Source organism: Triticum aestivum, chromosome 3D (genome assembly GCF_018294505.1).
Source record: "Triticum aestivum cultivar Chinese Spring chromosome 3D, IWGSC CS RefSeq v2.1, whole genome shotgun sequence".
NCBI classification, from domain to species: Eukaryota; Viridiplantae; Streptophyta; class Magnoliopsida; order Poales; family Poaceae; genus Triticum; species Triticum aestivum.
Window position 1 is genome coordinate 517,464,287 of NC_057802.1, and position 20,739 is coordinate 517,485,025.

Consider the following 20,739-nt stretch of genomic DNA (forward strand, 5'->3'; position numbering starts at 1 on the left):
GAAGAGATGTCGGGGCAGCTGAAGGCGCGTGCTGAAGAAGATGCTCCTTAGATGTCGCCTGGCGGCCGGTTCCCGGGAGATCCTGGAGGTTCTGGCTCCTCCTCCCCCAGGACCGCCTGGCGCCTGGCCTCGCGAGCCGCTAAGGTGCCCTGCATGAGCCGTTGGTAGGTGGCAGCCGCGCTCGGCAGGCCGTAAGGCATGCGAACGTAGCGGTGAGGGGGGCCCTCACACCAACCGGCACGTGATGGCCAGTAACGCTCCTGAGATGCGGCCCTGTTGAGCCCAAGGTAGTCGATGTAGACGCGCAGCTCACCATCATCGCCTGGATGGGGAGCCGCGCCGGGTGGTGGGCTGCGATCGCCATGCATGGCTCTTGGTTCCTGTAGCTCCTGGGTTGTCTTGGTGATGAACTCCCGAGCACACGGTGCCTCGCGCCTCGTGCCCGCTTGAGGGAAGCGTGCGGCGAAGCACGCCTCCACATGGTGCCCGAGCGCCTCCCTCGTGACTTTGGCTAGGTCTGAGGCCCTGCAGGAGAGAGCCCCCGAGCCCAGCCTGAGGAGGGCGCCAGGCGCGCCTTCCTATGCGAGGGAGGGAGGCGCCCCAGGTGCGGGCGCTGATCCTGATGTGGCACCGCTAGAGGCACCGCTCCCCAGAGGCCCTTGGTGCAATAGCTGCTTCTTCTTCTTGGGGACGGCCTCAGGAGGGTAGATGGTGCCTTCATTGTCTGGATCCTCGACCGCCGCAACTTGGTAAGCGCGCTCGAGTCAGCACACCGCATCCTTTTCTTTGCAAGCAACCGTGATGACGCCGCCACTCCCTGGCATCTTGAGGACGTTGTAGCCGTGGTGGGTCACCGCCATGAACTTGGCCAAGGCTGGGTACCCGAGAATGGCGTTGTAGGGAAGACGAATGTGGGCGACATCAAAGTCGATGAGCTCGGTGCGGTAGTTGTCACGCTGGCCGAAGGTGATCGGAAGGCGGACCTACCCTACCGGGGTGGTGGAGCCGCCTGTCACTCCTGAGAAGGGCTTGGTAGGCTGTAGCTGATCGTATGGCACTTGGAGGCTATCAAACATCTCGACGGACAGGACATTGAGTCCTGCGCCGCCGTTGATGAGGGTCTTGGTGACTTGAACGTTGCTGATGACGGGTGAACAGAGCATCGGGAGGGCGCCGGCAGTTGCCACGCACTTGAGCTGGTCTGCGGAGCTGAAGGTGATGGCACACTTGGACCACCTGAGTGGGCGCGTGGCTTCGAGCCTGGGGACAGCCGTGTTCACTTCTCGGGCGAACTTCATGAAAAGGCGCTGAGAGGCTAGGGCCTGCGCACTGCCCAAGATGCAGGCGATGGTGCGAGGCTCCTGGAAACCCCAGCCCCCTCGTCCTGATGGTGGTCGTCGTTCCTTCTTAGTGGTGACGGCAGCAGAGGAAGACCAGCGTTTCCCTAAGGGCGGTCCTCGCGAGGCTGATCCCTCCAGGCGCCCTCACGAGGCTGGTCCTGCCAGCGGTCCTCACGAGGCTGGTCGCGCCACTCCTAGCGCGGGCCGCGGTCGTCCCAGCGTCCTCCGCCTCGTCTTCCTCCTCGGCCGTAGCCCCGACCATTGCGCTCGGGGCGTCGACCGAAGCATCCATCTCGAATGGCCCTGAGCTCTTGACAGTCGTTGGTGTTGTGGCTGTGTACGTTGTGGAAGGCGCAGAATGGTCGGCTGCTTTTGGACGACTCGGGATGGTCCCGGCCGCGCTTCGTAGCTGGCTCCGCTGCGAGTACGGTCACTCCCTTGCGCTTCACGTCCTTGGCCTTGGCTTTCTTCTCCTCTAGGTCGGTAGCTGGGAGCTCGAGGAGGGAAAGGCGCCCCTCCTCGGCTCTCTCGCACTTGGTCGCCATGTTGAACAGCTCCAGAGCCGTGCATAACTCCTGGTGGATGGCGAGCTCCTCCTTCATCTTGACGTCGCGGACGCCATCAGAAAATGCAGAAATGATGGCCTCATCCGTCACCTTGGGGATCTTGAGAAGAACGCTATTGAAGCGCTGGATGTACTTCTGCAAGGTCTCTCCTGGCTGTTGCTTTATGCGGCGCAGGTCACCTGCGGCCGGAGGGCGGTCGCGAGTACCATGGAAGTTGGCGACGAAGCGGTCGCGCATCTCATCCAAGGAGGAGATCGAACCCGGGGGCAGGTTCAGGAGCCACGAGCGAGCACCATCCTTGAGAGCCATGGGAAACCAGTTTGCCATGACCTTCTCATCGCCGTTGGGCGCCTCGATGCTCAGCTCGTAGAGCTGCAAGAACTCCGCAGGGTCGGGGGTGTCGTCGTAGCGTGGAGGCAGGTCTGGCTTGAACTTCCCGGGCCAGATGACGCTGCGCAGCTCAGGGGTGAAGGCGCGGCAGCCTGCTGTAGTCACTGGAGCTCGCTGCAGAGGCGGCGCCTGGTCTTGGTATCCGCGCACAGCCGCCACGGGCGGTGCACGGTCTTGACGTGGTGGTGCAGGGAGTGCAGGAGCGTCCTGCCGTGGCCAAAGGACCTCATGGCAGCTTCCTTCTCCACGCGCAGGTACCCTGTGCAGGGGATCACGTCGTGGGGCCGCGCGTCTTGGTGCGAGGGCGACGTCTTGACGTGGAGGTGGTGGAGGCGCTCTGTGGGTCACGTTGCCCGCGGCAGGAGGCGGACGAGGCAGCGAGAGAGACGGCGCAGGAGAGCCCCCAGCGGCACTGACGAGCTCGGCGATGCGGTCCAGCCACTCCTCGTAGAGGTCGTCGACTGGGCGGTAGCGTAGGAGCTCGCGTGCCGTGAGTAGGGCGGCCTGCGCGTCCACGGGCCCGCGACGAGCGTGAGACGACGAGCCTGTCAGAGTCAGCGATGGGGTGACGGTGCGTCCGTCCCGCCGCACGGAGGGGTGCAGCAACGAGGCTTGCCGGTCGGGTGCTGTCGGGCCGGTGGCGGCGTTGCTAGCAGGTGATGGCGAATGACGGGGAGGCCCGCCGGCGGGAGCCGTCTGGGCGACGCGGGCAACAAGGGCGGCCCGGCGCTCAGCTCGAGCTCGGCGAGCGTCGGCCATGGAACTGGTGGGATGACGGAGCGTGGATCGACAGAGAGAAAGCTTCAGCGCACCCCTACCTGGCGCACCAAATGTCGGATCACGGGTTCCGGCAAAACCCTTAAGGTTCGAACACTGGGGTGCGCACGAAGATCTCTCTATCTCTCTCTCTCTTTAGCTCGCACGCTCAATGATCTCACGGCCTAGCTCGACGAACCCGAAGAACAAGGGACACAAGAGTTTATACTGGTTCGGGCCACCGATGTGGTGTAATACCCTACTCCAGTGTGGGGTGGAGGATTGCCCCTTGGGCTGAGGATGAATAGGTACAAGGGAAGAACACCTCCGGAGGAGAGGTGTTCTTGTGCTTGACGAGCTAGTGTGGTGAGCAGAATGATTCGACCTCCTTGGCTATGGTGGTGGCTAGTCCTACTTATAGAGGCCCTGGTCCTCTTCCCAAATATTGAGCGGGAAGGGATCCCACAACGGCCAAGTTTGAAGGGGGACAGCTAGTACAAGCTATCCTAACAAAAGTAGTCTTCACCTGCCAAAGGCTCTGGTGGTGACGCCGTCTTGGGCTCCACGGTGACCTCCGTTCTGCCGTCCTGCTAGTCTTGGTCTCGTTGCACCGATATGGAAACCTTTGCCTGATGCCTCGGGACTCCTCGCCAGCGCTTGCCACTTTAGCACCAAAGAGGAAACGAGGACACTGCGCGCGCTGGCGCCCGCCTGGCCCCGGTCGTCATGGCTTACGTCACAGGAACCTCGCGAGGTGCCCCTTGCCTTGATCTCTCCGCCCCTCACGAGCCAGCCTGGTGAGGCCGCCCCCGAGGAGGTCTTGGGTCATCCGCCTCGTGAGGCTTGGCCCCTCGTGAGGGTCTTGAGTGTTTGCTGGTGAAGATGGGCCGTATAGGGCCGCTGGTGGAGCCACGCCGTGGGCCGCTGATACGTCCATTTTGCATCATGCTTTCATATTGATATTTATTGCATTATGGGCTGTTATTACACATTATACCACAATACTTATGCCTATTCTCTCTTATTTTACAAGGTTTACATAAAGAGGGAGAATGCCGGCAGCTGGAATTCTAGGCTGGAAAAGGACCAAATATTAGAGACCTATTATGCACAACTCCAAAAGTCCTGAAACTACACGAAAGTTATTTTTGGAAATAATAAAAAATACTGAGCGGAAGAAATACCAGATGGGGCCAACACCCTGGCCACGAGGGTGGGGGCGCGCCCTACCCCCCGGGCGCGCCCCCCTGCTTCGTGGGCCCCCTGTTGGCCCTCCTGTGCACATCTTCTACTATATGAAGTCTGTCGTCCGAAGAAAAATCATAAGCAAGCTTTCGGTACGAGACGCCGCTGCCACCAAGTAGAACCTTGGCGGAACCAATCTAGGGCTCCGGCAGAGCTGTTCTGCCAGGGACACTTCCCTCCGGGAGGGGGAAATCATTGTCATCGTCATCACCAATGCTCCTCTCATCGGGAGGGGGTCAATCTCCATCAACATCTTCACCAGCACCATCTCCTCTCAAACCCTAGTTCATCTCTTGTATCCAATTCTTGTCTTTAAGTCTGGGATTGGTACCTGTAGGTTGCTAGTAGTGTTGATTACACCTTGTAGTAGATACTAGTTGGTTTATTTGGTGGAAGATCATATGTTCAGATCCTATATGCATATTAATACTCCTCTGATTATGAACATGAATATGCTTTGTGAGTAGTTACGTTTGTTCCTGAGGAGATCGGGAGAAGTCTTGCTATTAGTAGTCATGTGAATTTGGTATTCTTTCGATATTTTGATGAGATGTATGTTGTCTCTCCTCTAGTGGTGTTATGTGAACGTCGACTACATGACACTTCACCATTATTTGGGCCTAGAGGAAGGCATTGGGAAGTAATAAGTAGATGATGGGTTGCTAGAGTGACAGAAGCTTAAACCCTAGTTTATGCGTTGCTTCGTAAGGGGCTGATTTGGATCCATATGTTTCATGCTATGGTTAGGTTTACCTTAATACTTTTGTTGTAGTTGCGGATGCTTGCAATAGGGGTTAATCATAAGTGGGATGCTTGTCCAAGTAAGGATAGCACCCAAGCACCGGTCCACCCACATATCAAATTATCAAAGTACCGAACGCGATGAACGTGATGAAAACTAGCTTGACGATAATTCCCATGTGTCCTCGGGAGCGCTTTTCTCTATATAAGAGTTTGTCCAGGCTTGTCCTTTGCTACAAAAGGATTGGGCCACCTTGCTGCACTTTATTTACTTTTGTTACTTGTTGCTCGTTACAAATTATCTTATCACAAAACTATCTGTTACCTATTATTTCAGTGCTTGCAGAGAATACCTTGCTGAAAACCGCTTATCATTTCCTTCTGCAACTCTGAAGATTTATTGGAAAGAATTAAACGCAACTCTGAAGATTGGGATCTCGACGAAGGTAAGGAGTCGGGTATGACACCTAAGTTTGATTGTGTTAAATCTTTTATGGATACCGATGTTTTCCGTAAATTTAGCACTAAATATGGACTTGACTCTGAGATAGTAGCTTCTTTCTGTGAATCTTTTGCTGCTCATGTTGATCTCCCTAAGGAGAAGTGGTTTAAATATCATCCTACCATAGAAGTAAAAGTAGCTACACCTATTAAAGTTGAAGAAAAGACTATCACTTATAATGATCCTATTGTTCCTACTGCTTATGTTGAGAAACCACCTTTCCCTGTTAGAATAAAGGATCATGCTAAAGCTTCAATTGTGGTTCGTAAAAGCAATGTTAGAACTTATATACCTCCTGAGCAAGTTAAAGTTGAACCTAATATTGCTATTGTTAAAGACCTCTTGTCTGATAATATTGATGGGCATGTTATTTATTTCTGTAATGAAACTGCTAGAATTGCCAAACCTTGTGCTAAAGATATACATAGACCTATGGTAGGCATGCCTGTTATTTCTGTTAAAATAGGAGATCATTGTTATCATGGCTTATGTGATATGGGTGCTAGTGCTAGTGCAATACCTATTGACTTATACAAAGAAATTTGCATGATATTGCACCTACTGAGTTAGAAGATATTGATGTTACCATTAAACTTGCGAATAGAGATACTATTTCACCCATGGGAATTGTTAGAGATGTTGAAGTCTTGTGTGGGAAAACTAAATATCCTGCTGATTTTCTTGTTCTTGGTTCCCCACAAGATAGCTTTTGTCCCATTATATTTGGTAGACCCTTCTTGAACACTGTTAATGCTAGGATAGACTGCGAAAAGGATGTTGTTACTATTGGTTTAGGTGATATGTCTCATGAGTTTAACTTTTCTAAATTTCGTAGACAACACCGTGAAGAGGAATTTCCTAGTAAGGATGAAATTATTGGTCTTGCTTCTATTGCCGTACCACCTAATGATCCTTTAGAACAATATTTGCTAGACCATGAAAATGATATGTTTATGAATGAAAGAAGGGAAATAGATGAAGTATTCTTTAAACAGGAACCCATCCTGAAATACAATTTGCCTGTAGAAATCCTAGGGGATCCTCCTCCACTCAAGGGTGATCCCGTGTTTGAGCTTAAACCGTTACCCGATACTCTTAAATATGCTTATCTTGATGAGGAAAAGATATATCATGTTATTATTAGTGCTAACCTTTCAGAGCATGAAGAAGAGAGATTATTGAAAACTCTGAAGAAGCACCGCGCTGCTATTGGATATACTCTTGATGATCTTAAGGGCATTAGTCCCACTCTATGCCAACACAAAATAAATTTGGAGAAAGATGCCAAACCAGTTCGTGATCACCAATGACGGCTGAATCCTAAGATGAAAGAAGTGGTAAGAAAGGATATACTAAAGCTTCTTGAGGCAGGTATTATTTATCATGTTGCTGATAGTTAGTGGGTAAGTCCTGTCCATTATGTCCCTAAAAAGGGAGGTATTACCGTCGTTCCTAATGATAAAGATGAATTGATCCCACAAAGAATTATTACAGGTTATAGGATGGTAATTGATTTCTGCAAATTAAATAAAGCTACTAAAAAAGATCATTACCCCTTACCTTTTATTGATCAAATGCTAGAAAGATTATCCAAACATACACATTTTTGCTTTCTAGATGGTTACTCTGGTTTCTCTCAAATACCTGTGTCAGCTGATGATCAATCAAAGACCACTTTTACTTGCCCTTTCGGTACTTTTGCTTATAGACATATGCCTTTTGGTTTATGTAATGCACCTGCAACCTTTCAAAGATGCATGATGGCTATATTCTCTGACTTTTGTGAAAATATATGTGAGGTTTTTATGGATGATTTCTCCGTTTATGGATCCTCTTTTGATGATTGCTTGAGCAACCTTGATCGAGTTTTGCAGAGATGTGAAGAAACTAATCTTGTCTGGGAAAAGTGCCACTTTATGGTTAATGAAGGTATTGTCTTGGGGTATAAAATTTCTGAAAGAGGCATTGAAGTTGATAAAGCTAAAGTTGATGCTATTGAAAAGATGCCATGTCCCAAGGACATCAAAGGTATAAGAAGTTTCCTTGGTCATGCCGGTTTTTATAGGAGGCTCATTAAGGACTTCTCAAAAATCTCTCGGCCTTTGACTAATCTATTGCAAAAAGATATACCATTTGTCTTTGATGATGATTGTGTAGAAGCATTTGAAATACTTAAGAAAGCATTGATCTCTGCACCTATTGTTCAGCTACCTGATTGGAATTTACCCTTTGAAATTATGTGTGATGCTAGTGATTATGTTGTAGGTGCTGTTCTAGGGCAAAGAGTTGATAAGAAATTGAATGTTATTCAATATGCTAGTAAAACTCTAGACAATGCTCAGAGAAATTATGCTACTACTGAAAAAGAATTCTTAGCAGTTGTATTTGCTTGTGATAAGTTCAGCCCTTATATTGTTGATTCTAAAGTAACTATGCACACTGATCATGCTGCTATCAAATATCTTATGGAAAATAAAGATGCTAAACCTAGACTTATTAGATGGGTTATCCTGCTACAAGAGTTTGATATGCATATTATTGATAGAAAGGGAGCTGAGAATCCCGTTGCACACAACTTGTCTAGGTTAGAAAATGTTCTTGATGACCCACTACCTATTGATGATAGCTTTCCTGATGAACAATTAAATGTCATAAATGCTTCTCGTACTGCTCCATGGTATGCTGATTATGCTAATTACATTGTTGCCAAATTTATACCACCTAGTTTCACATACCAGCAAAAGAAAAAGTTCTTCTATGTTTTGAGACATTACTTTTGGGATGACCCACATCTCTATAAAGAAGGAGTAGATGGTGTTATTACACGTTGTGTACCTGGGCATGAACAGGAACAGATCATACGCAAGTGTCACTCTGAGGCTTATGGAGACACCACGCGGGAGATAGAACTGCACATAAGGTATTGCAATCCGGTTTTTATTGGCCTACTCTCTTCAAGGATGCCCGTAAGTTTGTCTTATCTTGCGATGAATGTCAAAGAATTGGTAATATTAGTAGACGTCAAGAAATGCCTATGAATTATTCACTTGTTATTGAACCATTCGATGTTTGGGGCTTTGATTATATGGGACCGTTTCCTGCCTCTAATGGGTATACACATATTTTAGTTGTTGTTGATTAAGTTACTAAGTGGGTAGAAGCTATTCCAACTAGTAGTGCTGATCATAACACTTCTATTAAGATGCTTAAAGAAGTTATTTTTCCGAGGTATGGAGTCCCTAGATATATAATGACTGATGGTGGTTCACATTTTATTCATGGTGCTTTCCGTAAAATGCTTGCTAAGTATGATGTTAATCATAGAATTGCATCTCCTTATCACCCACAGTCTAGTGGTCAAGTAGAATTGAGTAATAGAGAACTCAAATTAATTTTGCAAAAGACTATTAATAGATCTAGAAAGAATTGGTCCAAGAAACTTGATGATGCATTATGGGCTTATAGAACTGCATATAAAAATCCTATGGGTATGTCTCCGTATAAAATGGTTTATGGAAAAGCATGTCACTTACCTCTCGAACTAGAACATAAGGCATATTGGGCCATTAAATAGCTCAACTATGATTTCAAACTTGCCGGTGAGAAGAGGTTATTTGACATTAGCTCACTTGATGAATGGAGAACCAAAGCCTATGAGAATGCCAAGTTGTTTAAAGAAAAAGTTAAAAGATGGCATGACAAAAGGATACAAAAGCTTGAGCTTAATGTAGGTGATTATGTATTGCTATACAACTCTCATTTAAGATTTTTTGCAGGAAAACTTCTCTCTAGATGGGAAGGCCCCTACGTTATCGAGGAGGTCTATCATTCCGGTGCCATAAAAATCAACAACTTCGAAGGCACAAATTCGAAGGTGGTGAATGGCCAAAGAATCAAACGTTATATCTCAGGTAATCCTATAAATGTTGAAACCAATGTTATTGAAACCGTAACCCCGGAGGAATACATAAGGGACACTTTCCAGAACGTTTCAGACTCCGAAAAGGAATAGGTATGTGGTACGGTAAGTAAACCGACTCCAAAACAGTTCTAATGGCAATTTTTCTCCGTTTTGGAATATTTAGAAAAATAGAAAAATAAGAAGCAGTCCGGGAAGGACACGAGGGCTCCACGAGGGTGGAGGGCGTGCCCCCTGCCTCGTGGGTACCTCGTGCGCTCTCCGGACTCCGTTTTCTTGCACGATACGTATTTTGGTCGGTAAAAATTCATTATATAATCTCCCGAAGGTTTTGACTCCTGTATCACGCAAATATCCTATGTTTTCGTTTCGAGTTGTTGCTGCTGCAGATTAGAGCAAGATGTCTTCTCAAGAGTCAGTCGGGGAGAGCCGGGTGTCTCATCCTGCACCGAGATCAAGGACAAATAGCGATGCTGACCACTTCGGGCCAGTAACGGAGGAAGAGATGGAGGCTGATTTGAAAAGGATAGACGCCATGGAGGAGGATCAAGAAGTCACTTCTCGATTCCGAGCTGGATTCACAATGGGAGAACTACAGAGCTCGGCTATTCCAAACTCCGTTATCCCTTCCAATGTTAGATTTCTTTCTTATGAAAATATGAAGAAGAGTGTCACTTGTTCTCCCGCAGCTATGCAACACCCTTGGGTACAAGGAGCTTTGGCCGTTACAGGAAAGCTTCTTAAGGAGATAATGGATCTCAAGCAGCAACTCAATAAGCTCGAAGAAGAGAATCGTATCCTGAGGAGTATCATCGCCAAGAATATCACACCAACACCTCCGAAGAAGGAGATATAATCATATGGGTATGGGCACTCCCCTTGGCAACTACCAAGCTTGGGGGAGGTGCCCCGGTATCGTATCACCACCACATCTCCTAGCTTTACTATTTTTCTTAGTTCGATCCTTTTAGTATTATCTTGATTTAGTAGAATAAAGTTTTTGGTATGATCTAGTTTGAGTTTTTCTTTATGATCCTTCTTTGTAATCGAGTCCGTGAGCCATATAATAAAGATTAGTGTTGAGTCAAGGGCTTGATTATTTTGCTATGATCTTGAGTGAATAAAAGAAAAGAGAAAAGAATAAAAAGAAACAAAAAGATCATATTGATCTTATGGAGAGTAATGACTTCACATAGAAAGAGTATGATGATTAAAAATTGTTGAGAGTTGACAAACATAGCTTTGGTCATCGTTGCAATTAATAGGAAGTAATAAAGAAAGAGAGGTTTCACATATAAATATACTATCTTGGACATCTTTTATGATTGTGAGCACTCATTAAAATATGACATGCTAAAGAGTTGATGTTGGACAAGGAAGACAACGTAATGGGTTATGTTTTCTTATATCTGAAATAAAGTATATTGCCATGGATCATCCAACATGTTGAGCTTGCCTTTCCCCCTCATGCTAGCCAAATTCTTTGCGCCAAGTAGAGATACTACTTGTGCTTCCAAATACCCTTAAACCCAGTTTTGCCATAAGAGTCCACCATACCTACATATGGATTGAGTAAGATCCTTCAAGTAAGTTGTCATCGGTGCAAGCAATAAAAATTGCTCTCTAAATATGTATGATTGATTGGTGTGGAGGAAATAAGCTTTATACGATCTTGTGATGTGGAAGAAATAAAAGTGATGGACTGCATAATAAAGGTTCATATCACAAGTGGCAATATAAAGTGACGTTCTTTCGCATTAAGATTTTGTGCATCCAACTCTGAAAGCGCATGGCAACCTCTGCTTCCCTCTCCGAAGGGCCTATCTTTTACTATTATCTTCTACCTTATGCAAGAGTCATGGTGATCTTCACCTTTCCTTTTTATATTTAATCCTTTGGCAAGCACAGTGTGTTGGAAAGATCCAAACATATATATCTAATTGGATGTAAGTTAGCATGAGTCATTATTGTTGACATTGCCCTTGAGGTAAAAGGTTGGGAGGCGAAACTATAAGCCCCTATCTTTCTCTGTGTCCGATTAAAATTCCGTAACCACAAGTATTGCGTGAGTGTTAGCAATTGTGAAATACTAAATGATAGTTGAGTATGTGGACTTGCTGAAAATCTCTGACATAGACTCTTTGTGATGTTATGATAAATTGCAATTGCTTCAATGAATGAGATAATAGTTTGTTGGTTCTCAATAAAGTTTTTGATTCATACTTTGCATTGTGAATAGATTATTACTTGAGCATAAGAAATCATATGACAATATCCATTTATGTTGCTGTTTTAAGAATAATCATGATGCCCTCATGTCCGTATTTTATTTTATCGACACCTCTACCTCTAAACATGTGGACATATTTATCATTATCGGCTTCCGCTTGAGGACAAGCGAGGTCTAAGCTTGGGGGAGTTGATACGTCCATTTTGCATCATGCTTTTATATCGATATTTATTGCATTATGGGTTGTTATTACACATTATGCCACAATACTTATGCCTATTCTCTCTTATTTTACAAGGTTTACATAAAGAGGGAGAATGCCAGCAGCTGGAATTCTGGGCTGGAAAAGGAGCAAATATTAGAGACCTATTATGCACAACTCCAAAAGTCCTGAAACTCCACGAAAGTTATTTTTGGAAATAATAAAGAATACTGAGCGGAAGAAATACCAGAGGGGGCCCACACCCTGGCCACGAGGGTGGGGGGCGCGCCCTACCCCCTGGGCGTGCCCCCTGCCTCGTGGGCCCCCTGTTGACCCTCCGGTGCCCATCTTCTGCTATATGAAGTCTTTCGTCCGAAGAAAAATCATAAGCAAGCTTTCAGGATGAGACTCCGGCGCCATGAGGCGAAACCTTGGTGGAACCAATCTAGGGCTCCGGCAGAGCTGTTCTACCGGGGACACTTCCCTCTGGGAGGGGGAAATCATCGCCATCGTCATCACCAACGCTCCTCTCATCGGGAGGGGGTCAATCTCCATCAACATCTTCACCAGCACCATCTCCTCTCAAACCCTAGTTCATCTCTTGTATCCAATTCTTGTCTTTAAGCCTGGGATTGGTACCTGTAGGTTGCTAGTAGTGTTGATTACTCCTTGTAGTAGATACTATTTGGTTTATTTGGTCGAAGATCATATGTTCAGATCCTATATGCATATTAATACTCCTCTGATTATGAACATGAATATGCTTTATGAGTAGTTACGTTTGTTCCTGAGGAGATCGGGAGAAGTCTTGCTATTAGTAGTCATGTGAATTTGGTATTCTTTTGATATTTTGATGAGATGTATGTTGTCTCTCCTCTAGTGGTGTTATGTGAACGTCGACTACATGACACTTCACCATTATTTGGGCCTAGAGGAAGGCATTGGGAAGTAATAAGTAGATGATGGGTTGCTAGAGTGACAGAAGCTTAAACCCTAGTTTATGTGTTGCTTCGTAAGGGGCTGATTTGGGTCCATATGTTTCATGCTATGGTTAGGTTTACCTTAGTACTTCTTTTGTAGTTGCGGATGCTTGCAATAGGGGTTAATAATAAGTGGGATGCTTGTCCAAGTAAGGATAGCACCCAAGCACCGGTCCACCCACATATCCAATTATCAAAGTACCGAACGCGATGAACGTGATGAAAACTAGGTTGACGATAATTCCCATGTGTCCTCGGGAGCACTTTTCTCTATATAAGAGTTTGTCCAGGCTTGTCCTTTGCTACAAAAGGATTGGGCCACCTTGCTGCACTTTATTTACTTTTGTTACTTGTTGCCCGTTACAAATTATCTTATCACAAAACTATCTGTTACCTATTATTTCAGTGCTTGCAGAGAATACCTTGCTGAAAACCGCTTATCATTTCCTTCTGCTCCTCGTTGGGTTCGACACTCTTACTTATCAAAAGGACTACGATAGATCCCCTATACTTGTGGGTCATCAGCCGCAGGCAGGCAAGTGTGGGGACCCTCGTTCCTAGGACGCCGACAATTAGGATCATGGGTTACTCTTCCATGTCACATACATCTTGGTGGAGCGCTCAAAATGATAGAATATAAATAGCATCATTCAAGCACACACATTAAATTATAATATGATCAAACACATGATCATAAGATTATCTCTCACACAAGCACAAATAAGTAGCAAACACAAAAGCAAATAAGTAGCAAGAGAGACAAATCAAAAGCAAAACACACACTCTCTCTCGAAGCCTATGATCTATACACTTTCTCCCCCTTTGGCAGCAAGTTACCAAAAAGCTGGAAAATGCATTGTGCTATACGACACTCTAAGCACGATCTCCGGGAGCTCCGGAGTGTGAAGATGGCGTGGAGAGGATAACATCTGCAAAGACTTCGGCTGATGTCTGAGGAACTGGAGGGTTAGCCACTGGAGGGGCAACTGAGGCTGTGGCTGCAGGTGCTGAAGTTGTGGCCCTTTGTGTCACTGACTGGCACAGCTTCAGACCTTTGTGCTCTAGGCACCCTCTGATAAGCATCTGTGGTAGATCTTCCACTCCTCTACTTCTTCTTGGAGTTTCTCAACTGCAGTATGAATCTCTGTGACCTTCAAGTCAAAATCATAAAACTTTGTTTCAATGATTCTCTCAAGACTCTCTTGGTTTTGACTTAGGGTAGCTAGTCCTTTCTCAATTCTCACTGTTGCTTCAAGCAGATAGCTAAGATGGTCCTGCTTGGTCTTGACATGTGCAGCTGAGGCATCTGGAATCTGAGAAGCTTTTTCTGCGTTTGCCTTCTATCTCTTCTCCTGAGCCTCTACAAATGTAGGATGTGAGGCATCCATGACCACTTTGTTGTCCTCAAAGTCTGGCCTCAGGGGAAGGTGCTCTCTATCTAGCAGATATGTGCCTGTGCCCATCTTGGAGTTGATGAGCATCTGAATGTGTGGGGCGTAGCCACATAATTTCTTCTGATCTGCTGCAGTCGTCTTCACTGTTTCAACTATCAAGCTCATCACTTTGAATTTCTGAGGCACATCAAACATTTGAAGCAAGTTGATGGAGTGGCCACGGATCATCCTATGATCTCCTGATTTGGGCAGTAAAGTATGCCTCGATATAGTGTTCATGGTGGCCAGTCCAAACAACAAATAGTACACTGAGCCAAGCTTGTGAGTCTCCAAGGCTTTGTCAAGTATCCCCTTGTACATATTTGCCAGGGAGTTGTGGTCTTTCTTGGGCTTTGCATAGACATCAATGTCATCCTCAGCCTCTTCAGGAGCATTGATCAGCTCAGCCCACTCAGCAATGGAAGATTGGTACCTAGTACCCTCTGTCATCCAGACAATCTTGCCATCTGGGTAAAAATGGGATGTTGAGTAGAATTGCATCACCATCTCATCATTCCATTTGGTCAATTTCGGACCCACAAACTTGTCAAGTCCATTCAGTCTGAAGCTCTCATGAACTTCAGGGAAATAGTCTTCATTGTCATCTATGTAGGTCCAGTCGACCCATCTCATATCACAAACAATAGGCTTCTTGTCTAGGAGGACTGTCTCATAGAAGTCCTACTGTTCCTTAGTGTGGAACCTGTAATCCATAGCAGTCCTTCTTCTTATTGCATATGGGTCTGCCTACCTCCATAGTCTGAGACCTTTATCCTTTCTTTCCTTCATGTTTTCAGCTACTGGAAGATTGTCATCATGATCAGGTATCTTGGGCTTGAGCTTTCTGAGCACTTGGGGCTCTTCTTCTTCTTGAACTTCAGGCACTCGAGCCTTGTCCTTTTCAGCAGCAGGGATGTTCCTAGTAGATTTCTTGGGTGCATTTTGCTTTGGAGCTGTCTTGGGCTTGGATGAAGCAGCCGCAGACTTAATTGCATCACCCATAAGTTTCTGAGACTTGGGAGCTGGTGCAACATCTTCTTCTTCTTCCTCATCTTCATCCTCATCAGTCTCCTTCATCATAGAAGGCTTTCCAATAACTCTAGCCATGGTCTTCTTGACCCTTTCCTTTCTCTTCTTGCCTCTAGCAGCCTCTTCTTCCTTTGATTTCAAGGTTTCAAGTATTGAGGCCATGGCTTTAGACATTGGCACTCTCTTGGCAGGAGCCTTTACTTTCATTCCTGGCTTGATGCCAGCAACAGCAGCAAAAACTTGTTCTTTCTTGATCAACTTCTTCTCGGAAGTGACCTCTTCATCAGAAATATAGTCCTCATCTTCAGAATCTGAGGTTTTCTTCTTCCTCTGTCTAGTTGCAGCCTTAGGCAGATTGCTTGGTGTACTTCTACTTCCATCATCATAGCTGTTTGAGGGACTAGTGCCCTCACTGAGATTCTGGTGCTCCTCTGACTTGTTCTGACTGTCACTCTGGTCTAACATCTCTGACACTGAAAGTTGACCCTGTGAATAGATAGGTATAGGTAGAGTAGATGAGCATCACAAAGCACAGTTGTTTTGGCAAAAGGAGTGACTCAAAAACTTAATTTCTGTTTTCTGCAGAAAGCATTTCGGAGCTACCGATATGACAAACTCGGTGACACCGAAGCAACTTTGGAGTCTAAACATGTGAAATCGGTCAGACCGAGACACAGTTCGGTGACTCCGAGATGCTAGGGTTTCACTGAGAAAGTGAACTCGGTCACACCGATTTGTAAACTTAGGTCAGACCGAGTAGTACATGTGCAATGGCCTGGGCCAAATCGGTGAGACCGAATCTTTCAAATCGGTTGGTCCGAGATGAGTTTGGCGGAAACCTAACCCTAAGTTTTTGGATCAAAACTAATCTAGAGGAAGTTTTGATTGTATAGAACTATTTCAATCGTGGCAAGAATCATGGCATTATCCTTAGTGCAAGAATCGGAGTTAAAGATTGCACAAGGGGGTCGAGTTCATACCCTAACTTGGTGATGAACCCGCTATGGCGACAATGGGGTGAAGATTCCCATTGACGGCGGCGGAGACCAGCGGCAGGAGGTCGTTGGCGACGAGGAGACGGTCCGGAGACCTCGAGTCGGCAGAGCTGGACGGGCGTGGGTGAAGCGTTTGGAGTAATTTCCAAATTTTCAGCCCGTGGGTATGTATATCCAGACTCTGTCAGTGTGACCGAGTGGAACGACTCGGTGGCACCGAGATGCAGAACCGCAAGCGGTTGCTGCAACTCGGTGTGACCGAAGGGTTCAAATCGGTTGCATCGAGATTAAACCTAGATCGACTTAATGAATCGGTGTGACCGGAAGGGATGGATCGGTCAGACCGAAATGCACAGAGAGGTTTTGGAAGTTTAAATCTATGACGAATTGGTGACTCCGAGTGCTCCTCACACAGAAGGTTCGAATATGACTTATTCAAACTTTGTGATATAGCATGAATAGAGTTTGAGATGAGAAAAATCATAGATAGCAAGAGGAGTTCTTAGGCATTCTTGTCCATCCATTTGGCAAAAAGAAATTCCAAACAAACAAAGCAACAAATGGATCTCGAATGGAAAAAATATGCAACCAACATGCTCACACAATAAGATAGCAAATGAAATATGTGGCAAAGCATGCACAAACACTCTAGCATCTATCAAGCAATTTGGCGATGACTAGGTCATCTATATATGAGTATATTGACTTAGGAGTCAAATGAGAACATTTGATCAGAAGTCATACTCATCGTTTAAGCACAAGTGGGGTTACCACTTTTACATAAAGCATTGTTGTGTTCACACCATTAGAGTTGCTTTAGCTCAATTATTAGAGTAAATCTCCCCGTAGATGTGATATCCCCCCTAAGGGGGATGAACTAATCTTGGATTTGTCGATGATGACTTCATGTAGGTGTTGAAGATGTAGATGCTCCATGTTGATGTAGATCATTTCGAGCAATCCTTTGGAGTGAGTTGCACTTTCAATACCTACATGGGTTAGTCCCACAAGGAACACACAAGGATATCCATAAACATAGATTGAAATACACACATGATGTTTTGCATGAAAGCATTAGGTTACCTTGTCCCTTGTCTTACCAACAAGAGGGTTTGTGACTCCTTGAACAAGTTCAAGATGTGGAAGTCGATTGCACTTGTACTTGCCAAAAGAATATGAGTGGAGTTTGTTGGCGGAGTCACCCTCAAGAACTCTCTAGTTCTTCTTCTTCGGGATCCACATAATCTTGATGGGAATCCTTGGAGTTGTAGTCGTACTTGATGAAGTACAGCTTGATGTAGTCTTGGGAACCCACTTGACCAAGGCCTTAGGAGCTTCTTCAAATGCATGAATCTCCTCTTGAAGCTTGTCCTTGCCTTTTAGCTTGTGGTCTTGTGGTGGAAGATCGTCTTGAGCTTGGCTTCCTTTGAAAGAAGTGGGATCATACTTCTCTTGTTGAGGAACAAACTTTGTCTTGGGGTATTGATCTTCCTCCCACTCAACTCCATTGGCATTGAACTTGCGTTCAAAATCAACACCTTGATTCTTCCGGTGTGTTCCTTGTTTGCGTACAATTTCCTCGAATTGCTTACTTCCAGCAAGGCTCTTGTAAACACCTTTCTCTATAATTCCCTTCAATAAACTGTTTTCTTTCTCAAGTGTAACTTGGCTAAGAGAATCATTAGTGGAATCAAGAGAACTACTAGAAGCAACAATATTGGATTTAACATGATTATTGTTACTAATAGAAGAAGAATCTTTCTTGCTCTTGTTGCTAGATTTTACTTGTGGCATGTAAGTAGACAAGAGTAAAGGCTTGGCAATGCAAGAACAACTTTTCTTACGAAGATCATCATTGATTGCTTTTAAGAACTCATGCTCTTGCTCTAGATTGAGCTTTTCAAAGCGTAGCCTATCTTGAGTCTTTAAAAGCTCTCGATGATCCTCTAATGTAGTTTCATGAGCTAACTTAAGAGTGTTTAGTTCTTTAGTTAGACGCTCAATCTCCTTCTTATCATCGTCATTCGTTTTATCTTGATTAGCATGATTAATAGCAATTTCATCATAGTTTTCATCACTAGAGTTGTCAACAAGTAAATCATCATCACCTAGCAAATCATCTTCATCATTATTGAAATCAACATACTCAAGGTGTGATACCTTGGGGCCTTTAGCCGTGAAGCATCTTCCAATCCCATCATTTGGTGAATCAAATATGTCGTAGGAGTTGGATGACACAAGTGCAAGACCGGCAACACCTTCATCTTGAGTATATTAAGAGTCGGAGTGATAACTTCTCTCGGAGTACTTGTCAGAGTCGGAACCGGATACCTATTCACCAACATGAGCTTGATGTCTTCGTCTTGTGTAGCTCTTTGATGACTTGTCCTTCCTTTCCGAATCCTTGCTTCTGCGACACGGTCTTTGTTCATAACGATCATCTCTACTCCTTCTTTCTCTTGGAGGTGATTCTTCTCTTTTGCTTCTCTTTTTAGGTGAGTCTTCTCTTCTTTTGTAGGGAGTCGTACACTCACTAGAGTAGTGTCCGGGTCTTCCACAATTGTAGCAATTGCGATCACGACTAGAAGATCTTTTGTCATTGTAGGACCTTGAGTTGTGACTTCTCTCTTTGCTTCTACTCTTGCAGAACTTGTTGAAGTTCTTCACCATTAGGCTCAATTCTTCATTGAAGACTTGTTTCTCACTTGATGATGTAGGAGCATCACATGAAGCTTTGTAAGCACCACTAGACTTGTTGTGAAGCTCTTCTTTATCCTTGAGTGACATCTCATGAGCAACAATTCTACCAATGACTTCCGTTGGTTTGAGTCTTTGTAATTGGGCATCATTTGGATCAAAGTACACATGGTATCATATTTTCCATCCAAGGCTCTTAGGATCTTCTTGATGATGAATCTGTCGGTCATCTCTTCACTTCCTAAGCCGGCAATCTCATTTGTGATGAGAGCAAGCCTAGAGTACATTTCAGCGACGCCTTCACCATCCTTCATTTTGAACCTATCAAGTTGACTTTGAAGCACATCCAATTTGGGTTCCTTGACCGACTCGGTACCTTCGTGCATATCAATCAAAGTATCCCAAATTTCATTTGCATTCTCAAGGCGGCTGATTTTGTTGAATTCTTCAGGGCACAATCCATTGAAGAGGATATCGCAAGCTTGAGCATTGTATTGCAACATCTTCAATTCTTCCGCGGTTGCTTCACGATTCAGATCTCTACCATCGAAGAATTCACCTTGCAAGCCAATACACACAATAGCCCAAACGGCGTGGTAATGTCCAAGAATATGCATTTTCATTTTATGTTTCCAACTAGCAAAATTAGTACCATCAAAGTAAGGACCTCTACGGTGGTAATTTCCCTCGCTAGACGCCATACTCTCCTAGGTTGTGAAACCAAGTCTATGATCACCAAAGCTATGGAAATCAAGGCAAATGGAGACCAAAGCTCTCATACCACTTATAGGATCGAAAGTAGGTCTAGAGGGGGGTGATTAGACTACTTGACCAAATAAAAATCTAGCCTTTTCCCAATTTTATGTCTTGGCAAATTTTATCAACTTAGCACATGTCAAGCAATCAACCTATACATGCAATTCTAAGAGTGTAGCAGGGAAAGTAAAACATTGCATATGAAGGTAAAGGGAAGGGTTTGGAAGGGAAAACGCAATGTAGACACGGAGATTTTTGGCGTGGTTCCGATACGTGGTGCTATCGTACATCCACGTTGATGGAGAGTTCAACCCACGAAGGGTAACGGTTGCGCGAGTCCACAGAGGGCTCCACCCATGAAGGGTCCATGAAGAAGCAACCTTGTCTATCCCACCAAGGCCACCGCCCACGAAGGACTTGCCTCACTTGGGTACATCTTCACGAAGTAGGCGATCTCCTTGCCCTTACAAACTCCTTGGTTCAACTCCACAATCTTGACGGAGGCTCCCAAGTGACACCTAACCAATTTAGGAGACACCACTCTCCAAAAGGTAATAGATGGTGTGTTAATGATGAACTCCTTGCGCTTGTGCTTCAAATGATAGTCTCCCCAACACTCAACTCCCTCTCACAGATTTGGCTATGGTGGAAAGATGATTTGAGTGGAAAGCAACTTGGGGAAGGCTAGAGATCAAGATTCTTGTGGTTGGATTGGAATGTCTTGGTCTCAACACATGAGTAGGTGGTTCTCTCTCAGAAAATGAGTAGTGGAAGTGTAGGCACGTTCTAATGGCTCTCTATCAAATGGAGAAGGGGTGGAGGGGTATATATAGCCTCCACAATAAATCTAACCATTACACACATTTGACCCAACTCGGTCAGACTGAATAGGTGAACTCGGTGAGACCGATTCAGTTCAAAAATGTGAACGTTAGGCTTTTCGGTGGGACCGACATGA